Raw genomic sequence first — 11220 nt, 5'->3', positions numbered from 1 at the left:
ACCATGAGTGTGCAAAGCAGTCATCAAAGCAAAAGGTGGCTACTTTGAAGAACCTAAAATATAAGACATAATTTCAGTTGTTTCACACTTTTATGTTAAGTATATAATCCCACATGTGTTAATTCATAGTTTTGATGCCTTCAGTGTGAATGTACAATTTTCATAGTCGTGAAAATACAGAAAAATCTTTAAATGAGAAGGTGTGTCCAAACGTTTGGTCTGTACTGTATGGGGCTGGATCCTGCAATTTATCTTTTCAATGTCACCCCCAGAGGGATGGGGAAAAATTCATCTAAATTGTGTAGCGTTTCCCGTACTTCGGGTCTTGGGGGACACTTGCTTTGCACGGGAATAAAGCATACAGGCACGATTTTTCCACAAAAACAGTCTATTCCGGTTTATTAAACGTCATAAACCATAACTGTCACGATTCCCCTGACCGCTGTCACCACTGGGTCAGGATTCACACCGTGACCGTCACCCCTACGTCACGGATCAGGGTGACTTTAGGCCAACAGACGGCTATCACATGTGCAGGGGGGCTTATCTTAGTTATCCCTCCACTGCTAACAATGTGATGAAAAACCACACACAAGGCTATTGACCTCTTAGTTTACAGCAGGGGCTTATTCTAGGTATCCCACTGCTTTTCTATATACCACGAACTGCAGGGATTTATGTATATCCCGCTTACAGTTCCACTTAACACTTGCAGCTCTCTGGCGCCCCCTTACTCTCAGGTCAGATTAGGTACTGCACCCTGGGTAATTAGTCGCCAGAAAGGCTGCCTGCTATGTACTGGCTATTGGGCACGCTGCAGCGACGCGATAACTACTCCCACACAGGCAGGAACAATAATTATCAAACCCGCAGTTGCTTCAGCATAATCCAACCGTCAGCACACTTTCGCTGCCACCAGCTTCGATTAAACGGGTCCGAAGCTAACCCAACACAACAGTAACAGTAGCGTATTTTCCCTTCAAGAGACTTAGGGTACGGTTTAGAGCAGGAGAAGAACTAATATATAATAGTATATCCCATTCAAAATAACTAGGCAGTGCGTTATTAAAAATAGTTTATAAAGATGTTATACATGAGACAATTGCAAATATGTACAAGGGTAATTATAACATAAAGGGAATAAATGAGAAAAGATAACACTCACATATTAAAAGCATTGCAGGCATCCAGGCTAGTGCAGTTTCCATACATCCCAGTCCATGGGATGTACCAGCTCTTCCAGGACAATAGGACAAAGCAGTCCAGAGGGAGAAATCAGCAAAAAGTGACTCCTCAGAGCCTGCCAGACACTTAAAACATTAAGGCTGTGACATCACAGAAAGGCTGGCTTATCCAGACCCTCCTCTCTCTACATTCTGAGGAAACTTTAAACTATTTCCTCTGATTTCTATAACTTCACTACAAAACATGTCAGCGTCCTAAAAAGCTCATCATTCATCTCAGATTAACGTGAGCATTCTAATGAGATCAAATATGTCCTATCTGGGATACATATTTACAGAGAAAACCCTACTTCTTTACCAGATGGAGTTAGAAACCCGAGTGTCATGAGATGTGTAGCTACACCGAGTGGGACTACGAATATATATTTTCGTATTTCTAGCTTAAATCGTTTGCCTAATATCTAACAAAAACTAAACAAAGAATCTTTCATGGATTTTTGGAGCCATTTTCCCTGTTCTAGCTGGACACGAGCTTACACAGGAAATGCCAGTCGTTAATTCCGTTCGGCCATAAAACTTCTAACCCCCACACTCTCTGAGAAGGAAAGCCAGGAATTTGCAGCTACAACTGTTACTCCAAGAAGGGGGGGCTTAGCCCACTCAGGCTAGCAAAAGAACTACTTATGATATTTCATACCATATCGTGACACCTCCCCCTTTTGGTGTGCGCTAGGGAGGCAGGACCTGATGGTTCTCCTCCATGCGCACCTCAGCAGGTTCACCCTGGTGGGCCAACCCATCACCATTGCCATGATCTGGCTCCATGGTGCCTTCGCCTACCCGGTTTCCCAGGTAGGGAACCTCCCTCATGCCCATCTGACACTTTCCCGGCTTGATAGTCAGTCCTGCTTGGTGAATCCGCCTGAGCACCTCCTCGAGATGCTGCAGGTGTTCCTTCCAGGAGGGACTGAAGATGGCAATGTCATCCAAGTACGCCACGGCGTACGTCTCCAGTCCCTGAAGCAGGCGGTTGACCATCCGCTGGAAAGTGGCAGGGGCATTCTTCATGCCGAAGGGCATGACCGTGGACTCGTACAGTCCAAAGGGTGTGATAAAGGCGGACTTCTCCTGCGCCTCGGGGCTCAGGGGAATCTGCCAGTATCCTCTACTCAAATCCATTATTGTCAGGTATTTTGCGCCAGCTAACTTCTCAAGCAGCTCCTCGATGCGCGGCATTGGGTGCGCATCCGAGGCTGTGATGGCGTTGAGCCCCCTGTAGTCCACGCAGAACCGTGTGGTCCGGTCCTTCTTTGGCACGAGAACTACAGGCGATGCCCACGCGCTCTTTGACCGTCGAATCACCCCCAGCTGTAACATCTCATCGATCTCTTGGCGCATAGTCTGCTGCACCTGGTCAGAGATTCGATAGGGTGTTCGCCGTAGTGGGGCGTGATTCCCGGTGTCCACCTCGTGGACGGCTAACTCAGTCCTCCCAGGTCGGTTGGAGAATACGACCCGGAAGGGTTCCAGTGTGGTTTGCAACTGCACCCGCTGGGGTTCAGTTAACGAGGCGCTTACCTCCACATCCTCGATGGACCCATTGGCCTTGGCTTGGGCCAGCAAGTCCAGGAGGGTGTCTTCCTCACCGTCTTCGGGCAAGCTGCAGGCCGGTAGGACGAAAGGTTCACGTTCGTGATGAGCCTTCATCATGTTGACGTGAAAGGCCTTTCGCCTACCCCGAGCGTGGTCAAGCGTGACCACGTAAGTGACCGGGTTGAGCTGTTGGTGGACGACGTACGGGCCCTCCCAGGCTGCCTGAAGCTTATCCGTTGGTACGGGGACCAGCACCCACACCTTCTGACCCACGTGGTAGGTCCGCTCCCGGGCGTTCTGGTCGTACCAGTGCTTCTGATCAGCCTGAGCCTGCGTCATGTTGTCATGCACCAACTGCGTCAAGGTCTGCATCTTGTCACGGAAGTGCATGACATACTCCACTATGGACACTTCAGAAGGGTTCGGCTCCTCTTCCCAGGATTCTCTTACCAACCCAAGGGGTCCCCGAACTCGCCTGCCGTACAGGAGCTCGAAGGGGGAGAACCCCGTCGAGGCCTGCGGAACCTCTCGGTAAGCGAACAGCAGGTGTGGGAGGTACCGCTCCCAGTCGCGCCCTTGTGTCTCAACCAGCATGCGTAGCATCTGTTTGAGGGTACCATTGAAGCGTTCACACAAGCCATTGGTCTGTGGGTGGTACGCACTCGATACCAGGTGCTTCACCTGCATTTTCTTACAGAGAGCCTCCATTAGGCGAGACATAAATTGGGTCCCTTGATCAGTAAGCATTTCCCTGGGAAATCCTACACGTGAAAAGATGGCCAACAGGGCATCCGCCACCTTATCTGCCCTAGTTGACGACAGAGCTACTGCCTCTGGGTACCGGGTAGCATAGTCTACCACAGTAAGGATGTATTGCTTTCCAGAGCTGCTGGGGACGGCCAGCGGGCCCACAATGTCCACCGCGATCCTCTGGAAAGGCTCTTCTATCACTGGCAAAGGGATCAGGGGAGCCTTAAGAGCAGGCCCTGCCTTCCCCACTCTTTGACAGGTGACACAGGAGCGGCAGTAGTTTGACACATCTGTCCCCATCTTAGGCCAATAGAAGTGTTGAGACAGCCGGGCCTTAGTTTTGCTGATCCCCAAGTGTCCAGCTAGCGGGATCTCATGGGCAATCCGCAACAACTCACCCCGGAATTGCTGCGGGACGACCAGCTGTCTTTCCCTCAACCACTCCTTTTGTGATTCTCCGGGTACTGTCTCCCGGTATAACCTTCCTTGTTCCCAGAACACCCTCTCCTTATCAGTCACGGAGGTGGGCGTCTCGGCGAGTTGTCTCAAACTCTCTAGGCTCGCATCTGTGTGCAGAGCGGCCTGAAACTCCTGGCTAGGGGAAGCCAAAAGCGACGTCAGGGTCCCTTCCCCACGGGAACCCTCTTGGACCTGCTCTGGGTCCACCTCTGGTTCAGTCACCGTGATGACTGAGGAGGGTCCGGAAGGCTGACAGTTATCTGCGTTCCGGGCACTCTGACTGCGGGTGACAGCAGCTACGTAGGCTGTCTCCCCGGGGGTTTCTACAGGCCCATCAGCCGGCGCTGCTATGGGCTCTACCTCCCCATCCACCCCCAACACTCCAGGGGCTGGGCTACTTATGGGCCAGTTACCTTCCTCGGTGGCACTGGTCACTTTCATGGCGTCACCTTCCTCACGGTTCCCATGCATCTCCCCATTTCCTGTAGCACCGACACTTGCCCCTGTTAGGGGTTCCTCAGCCGTCTCACTCCGCAGAGCGACGTGGCTGGGCACACCTGTACCTATGGACACATTAACCTTCACAGAAAAATCATTATCAGGTTCAGCTGGCACAGGTACAACATTTTCACCATCAATCCTAGGGAAAAAATCATTAGTAGATGCATCAACACAAGATAAAGCATGGTCAGGTAACACATGCGATTTCCCATCATCATCATCATCAGGGTTAACTTTACCCTCATTAGTAGATTGGGGAGGGGTGTCAGGAACGTAGTATGCATACATCCTCCCCAAATCAGTCCCCAACAAAACATCAGTGGGCAAATTATCAGACAGCCCCACTTCCTTCACCCCGCTCCCAGCACCCCAATCAATAAAAACCCGGGCCATTGGTAAGGGACAGCTGATGCCCCCAATCCCAGTGACAGTTAGGGTTTTCCCCGGAATGATTTCTTCAGGGGCCGCCAGTTCGGGTCGGATGAGGGTTCGTTCAGCCCCGGTGTCCTTGAGGCCTGTAGCAACATGGCCTCCCACAGTGACGGGCTGTACGTTGTCACACACCCTCCCAACCACACCACCCACCAAAAGAACTGCTGCATTAGGCCCTGGGGCCTTGGCTGGGGGGTTCTTCGGCCTGTCTGGACAGAAGGTACTGATATGCCCAGGCCGCTTGCAGGTGTAACACGCTCGAGGTTCGGTGGTAGGTCTGGTGCTGTTGGCCACAGGGACAGGACCTCTGGTGTGTTGGCTGGCAGGGGTACTGGCGTTGGTTGCAGGCTTACCCCCTCTCCAGCTGGTGGTGACTGGCTTCCGCGCTTCCGATCTACGGTTGGCCTCATAGGCATCGGCAATCTGCGCTGCTTTCGTCACGTCTTTGGGTTCTCTGTCCATCACGAACTGTCGCACCTCAGCTGGGCAAAGATGAAAAAACTGGTCTTTGATCATCAGGTCTCGCAGCTGTGCAAAGGTGGTCACTGACAGTCCTTGGGTCCACTGGTCAAAGTGGGTCCCCAGTCCATGCACCACATCACTGTAACTGTCGTGTGGGCCACGTTGGAGGGTCCGGAACTTTCTACGGTACACCTCGGGTGTAAGCTGGTACTTGGCTATCAGAGCCTGCTTGATGGCCTCATAGTCTCCATCTTGTTCTTGAGGGAGGGCAGCAAACGCCTCCAGAGCTTTACCTTTCAGCCCTGGTGTCAGGTATCGGGCCCATTCATCTGTAGGCAGCCGGTACTGTCTGCAGGCTTTCTCAAAGGCCCGCAGAAAAGTGTCCAAGTCTCCGTCCTTCTCCATAACAGGGAAGTGATCGGGCCGGGGCTTAGGTATCTGAGCGCTGCTGGGCTCACGGTTGGTCTGAGACAACCCCTGCATTTGCAGTCGGGCTAACTGCAGCTGGTACTCCCGCTCAGCTTGCCGTTCGGCTCGCTGGGCCTGTGCCTCTCTCTCAGCTCGGGCCTCTCTCTCAGCTCGGGCCTCTCTCTCAGCTCGCTGGGCCTCCTGCCGGTATTGCTGAATCAGCTGCCGACGTCCCTCATGGTCGTCAATGGGGAATTCTTTCAAGGCCGCCTGCAGGTGGGGGTCCAATTCGCCCGGATTGCTAACAGGGCCAGCATTCAGTGGTTGGACCTCTGCTGCAGCACCATGTTCGCTTGTGCTGGCTTCTGCGGCCTCTGAGCTCTGAGATTGGTCTCGAGCGGCTTCCCATTGCACCAGATCTGCGACCAGTTGGGCTTTGTTTTTGCTTGCAGAGTCAATGTGCTGTGACTTGCATAAGGCGACAAGGGTGTCTCTGGTCTGCTGCTCATAGAAGGTTTCTCCCAGCACAACCATGGTTGCCAAATAAAAGATAGGATAGAAAAACGAAGAGAAAGGGAGGGGATAATTACCAGTACGCAATTGTCTCACAACTAAAAAGCACTGAGTTCGTTCTCCAAACTTATTTGCGCAGAGTCCTCGCAAGAACTTTCTGCAAGTTTTTAGTGAGAGGAATGATTACTCAAACCAAATCACTAATGCTCTAAGATATCCCACCGCTGCCACCAATTGTCACGATTCCCCTGACCGCTGTCACCACTGGGTCAGGATTCACACCGTGACCGTCACCCCTATGTCACGGATCAGGGTGACTTTAGGCCAACAGACGGCTATCACATGTCAAAAAAAGGAGAAGAAAGAGCTATACTGGGTATATCTATGTATAAAATCCAAAATTTATTAACATAATTAAATATACATATACAGACACAAAAAAAACCCATGTGCAGGAACACTACACCGGGATGAACAGGATCCCCCAAATAACCCTAGCAAAATATCAGTAAGGGTAAGTAAGCATAAGGTGCATAGTGCTAGTGTCCAGATACAATGTACCTGCCCAAGTAACGTCCATCTATGCCAAGCCCTCAGTGGGGCAAAATCTCAAGGCATGGGGAAATAGGCAAGCACTTACCAAGGTAAGAGATGGAGGATCAAAGGCAAGGTGTGTAAGAAGCCCCCCGACGCGCGTTTCGCGTCCCTCTTTGACCGCTTTCTCAAGGGGCTGGATCCTGCAATTTATCTTTTCAATGTCACCCCCAGAGGGATGGGGAAAAATTCATCTAAATTGTGTAGCGTTTCCCGTACTTCGGGTCTTGGGGGACACTTGCTTTGCACGGGAATAAAGCATACAGGCACGATTTTTCCACAAAAACAGTCTATTCCGGTTTATTAAACGTCATAAACCATAACTGTCACGATTCCCCTGACCGCTGTCACCACTGGGTCAGGATTCACACCGTGACCGTCACCCCTACGTCACGGATCAGGGTGACTTTAGGCCAACAGACGGCTATCACATGTGCAGGGGGGCTTATCTTAGTTATCCCTCCACTGCTAACAATGTGATGAAAAACCACACACAAGGCTATTGACCTCTTAGTTTACAGCAGGGGCTTATTCTAGGTATCCCACTGCTTTTCTATATACCACGAACTGCAGGGATTTATGTATATCCCGCTTACAGTTCCACTTAACACTTGCAGCTCTCTGGCGCCCCCTTACTCTCAGGTCAGATTAGGTACTGCACCCTGGGTAATTAGTCGCCAGAAAGGCTGCCTGCTATGTACTGGCTATTGGGCACGCTGCAGCGACGCGATAACTACTCCCACACAGGCAGGAACAATAATTATCAAACCCGCAGTTGCTTCAGCATAATCCAACCGTCAGCACACTTTCGCTGCCACCAGCTTCGATTAAACGGGTCCGAAGCTAACCCAACACAACAGTAACAGTAGCGTATTTTCCCTTCAAGAGACTTAGGGTACGGTTTAGAGCAGGAGAAGAACTAATATATAATAGTATATCCCATTCAAAATAACTAGGCAGTGCGTTATTAAAAATAGTTTATAAAGATGTTATACATGAGACAATTGCAAATATGTACAAGGGTAATTATAACATAAAGGGAATAAATGAGAAAAGATAACACTCACATATTAAAAGCATTGCAGGCATCCAGGCTAGTGCAGTTTCCATACATCCCAGTCCATGGGATGTACCAGCTCTTCCAGGACAATAGGACAAAGCAGTCCAGAGGGAGAAATCAGCAAAAAGTGACTCCTCAGAGCCTGCCAGACACTTAAAACATTAAGGCTGTGACATCACAGAAAGGCTGGCTTATCCAGACCCTCCTCTCTCTACATTCTGAGGAAACTTTAAACTATTTCCTCTGATTTCTATAACTTCACTACAAAACATGTCAGCGTCCTAAAAAGCTCATCATTCATCTCAGATTAACGTGAGCATTCTAATGAGATCAAATATGTCCTATCTGGGATACATATTTACAGAGAAAACCCTACTTCTTTACCAGATGGAGTTAGAAACCCTAGTGTCATGAGATGTGTAGCTACACCGAGTGGGACTACGAATATATATTTTCGTATTTCTAGCTTAAATCGTTTGCCTAATATCTAACAAAAACTAAACAAAGAATCTTTCATGGATTTTTGGAGCCATTTTCCCTGTTCTAGCTGGACACGAGCTTACACAGGAAATGCCAGTCGTAAATTCCGTTCGGCCATAAAACTTCTAACCCCCACACTCTCTGAGAAGGAAAGCCAGGAATTTGCAGCTACAACTGTTACTCCAAGAAGGGGGGGCTTAGCCCACTCAGGCTAGCAAAAGAACTACTTATGATATTTCATACCATATCGTGACAATAACACAAACAGTTCATCATTTATATCAACGGAACACATTAACCACCGATTGTCTGTTCCAATGGCAGATCCGTGTCTGCCCGTAACCCCTTGTTACCTGGAGTTACCTTACAGGAGCTCCGGCTCCACACACTGACTCCTGCCAGTGCTGGTTTACAGGGAAACTGCCTCATTGGGATCACCGTCCTTGTGACCAGGGCACCTCGGATAGTCCAGACCCACAGTAGGAACTGTAGCTTCCCCAACACAGAAACCGTCTCAGGCTCTGGAGATGCAGCCTTTCCATTCGTTTCCAGGAAGTCCAAACACAGGCACTTCCAACACACAGGCCATCAGTCCATGATCTAACCAGGTGCTTACAGAACTCCAGTCCATCGGCGGACAATCCAACACTCTGACCATTCCAGGACTCACACTCTCACCAGGTGCTTGCAGGACTCCAGTCCATCCCAGGACAATCCAACACCCTCAAGCATTCAGTCCATAGCCTCAGCAGTGCTTCCAGGACTCCAGCCCACTTCAGGACAATCCAACACCCAGGCTATTGCAGGACTCCCGGTCTCAGTGCTTCCAGGACTCCAGCCCATACCAGGACAATCCAACACTGTCCGTACATCAGGTCCACAGTCTCAGGTGCTTGCAGGACTTCGCCAATGCCAGGAGACTCCAACACCGACCATCCAGGACCTTGCACGTGGACCAAACGGATCCATACACAGGAACCACACAGGAACATGTGACCCACACCCTGGTCACATTACATACCTGTAACCACTCCCCTGGGTGGGAGTGTGGGTGTGTGTGGCTAGTCTGACCCTCCCATCTCTCATAACTAGCCCTGCCAATCTCCCATTAGAATTACACAATTACTTGTGGGACTACAGGTCCCAGAACACCAACCAAACTTCAGACTGACAGCGCAGAGTGTCTTCCTCTGCAACACACACATCGGCCATTTACACTCCTGCCGAACTTTGTCTCATCACATTTTTGCGTCCAAGCGCATCTTGAAGTGCACACACAGCGCCCCCCTGGCTGTAACGTGGGTCACCGCACCACAATTGTTACTGCATGTATTAGCAGCTGCTAGGTGCATGATTGCTGTACATTGGAAACAGTCCAATCCACCTTTCTATCAGGATTTGTTAATCAGGATCTCTGACATTCGCAGAATGGAAAATTTGACGGCTCTGCTGAATGGATGGTGGACCGCTTTGATTCTATTTGGTCTCCCTGGGATTATTTCTGGGCTCAATTTAACTATTAAGATCTCCATGCTCATAGATGCTCCCTACTTTTTCCTCATTGTGTCTTTTGTCTTTTGTTTGTCAATTGTTAGTATGTAGTGATGAGCGAATGTGCTGGGATAAGGTGTTATCCCGCATGCTCGGGTGCTAACCGAGTGACTTCGGCGTGCTCGAATACTATGCTTGAGTCCCCGCAGCTGCGTGACTCATGGCTGATTGACAGCCACAACTCATGCAGGGATGGCCTGTTTGTTAGACAATACCTGCATGAGTGGCGGCTGTCGACAGAAATTCGAACATATTATTCGAGCACGCTGAAGTCACTTGGTTAGCAGCCGAGCATGCTCAGATAACGACTTATCCAAGCACATTTGCTCATCACTATTAGTATGGAAATTCTCTATAGGTTAAATGGTTAGATATTGTCTTATTCTGGCTCCATGCACAATTTTCTTATAATGGCTAATTAGTCCTACAATTCTACCATTGTTGCATTATCAGGCAGTTTGCTTAGGAGTCACTAGAGGGCCTATGGTTAACTTTCAATGTACTTTACACACACTAATATACTTCTCCATAACCTGCTATTGCATTGTGTTAATCTTTAAAAAATTCAATAAAAATAAACCTTCATCAAATAGAACAGTATAGAACCAATCATGTCACATCCTGCACTTCTTCCATTACTTTGGACATCTATAGGATCCTTGATTTCAGCTAGTCACAGTAAAGTGGCACCAAAGAGGCCTAAAGAAGGCACCATATGGCCACTGTAACAGGCACTATTATAAGGGCACGGTGGCAAAAACTGTATATGTGTCAGATACTGATAAGTTGGGTTTATAGTATAGAAACTGCCAGATATTACAATTATTTATGATACTATCATTTGTAGATTTTTTGGCTTGATTATTTGGGGACTGTATAGAACAGGTTTATTTGGTACCATATGAAAGTAATATTTGAGTATAGTATGGCAGTATTATTTAATCGACTGTTTGTCTATAGATTGTACGCTATTGTTATTAGCACTGTAGTTTGAAGACTACATGGTACTATTATTTGGGCACTTATATGTCAGTATTATTTTTTATAATATGTTGCTCTTGCAATAATTTTCTGCTATTGTTAGGGCACATATAGCTTTTTCTTGATAATACGATGGCCTCTGCAACAGCTGATGATCCAAAATTCAGCGCTGTCTGACCAAATAATTTTTTAGTTTCAATACTACTGTATTATGTCCCTAGCACCGCTAGGTGGCAATATCAGCTGGAGATC

Source organism: Ranitomeya imitator, chromosome 2 (genome assembly GCF_032444005.1).
Source record: "Ranitomeya imitator isolate aRanImi1 chromosome 2, aRanImi1.pri, whole genome shotgun sequence".
NCBI classification, from domain to species: Eukaryota; Metazoa; Chordata; class Amphibia; order Anura; family Dendrobatidae; genus Ranitomeya; species Ranitomeya imitator.
This window is presented reverse-complemented; position numbering follows the sequence as displayed.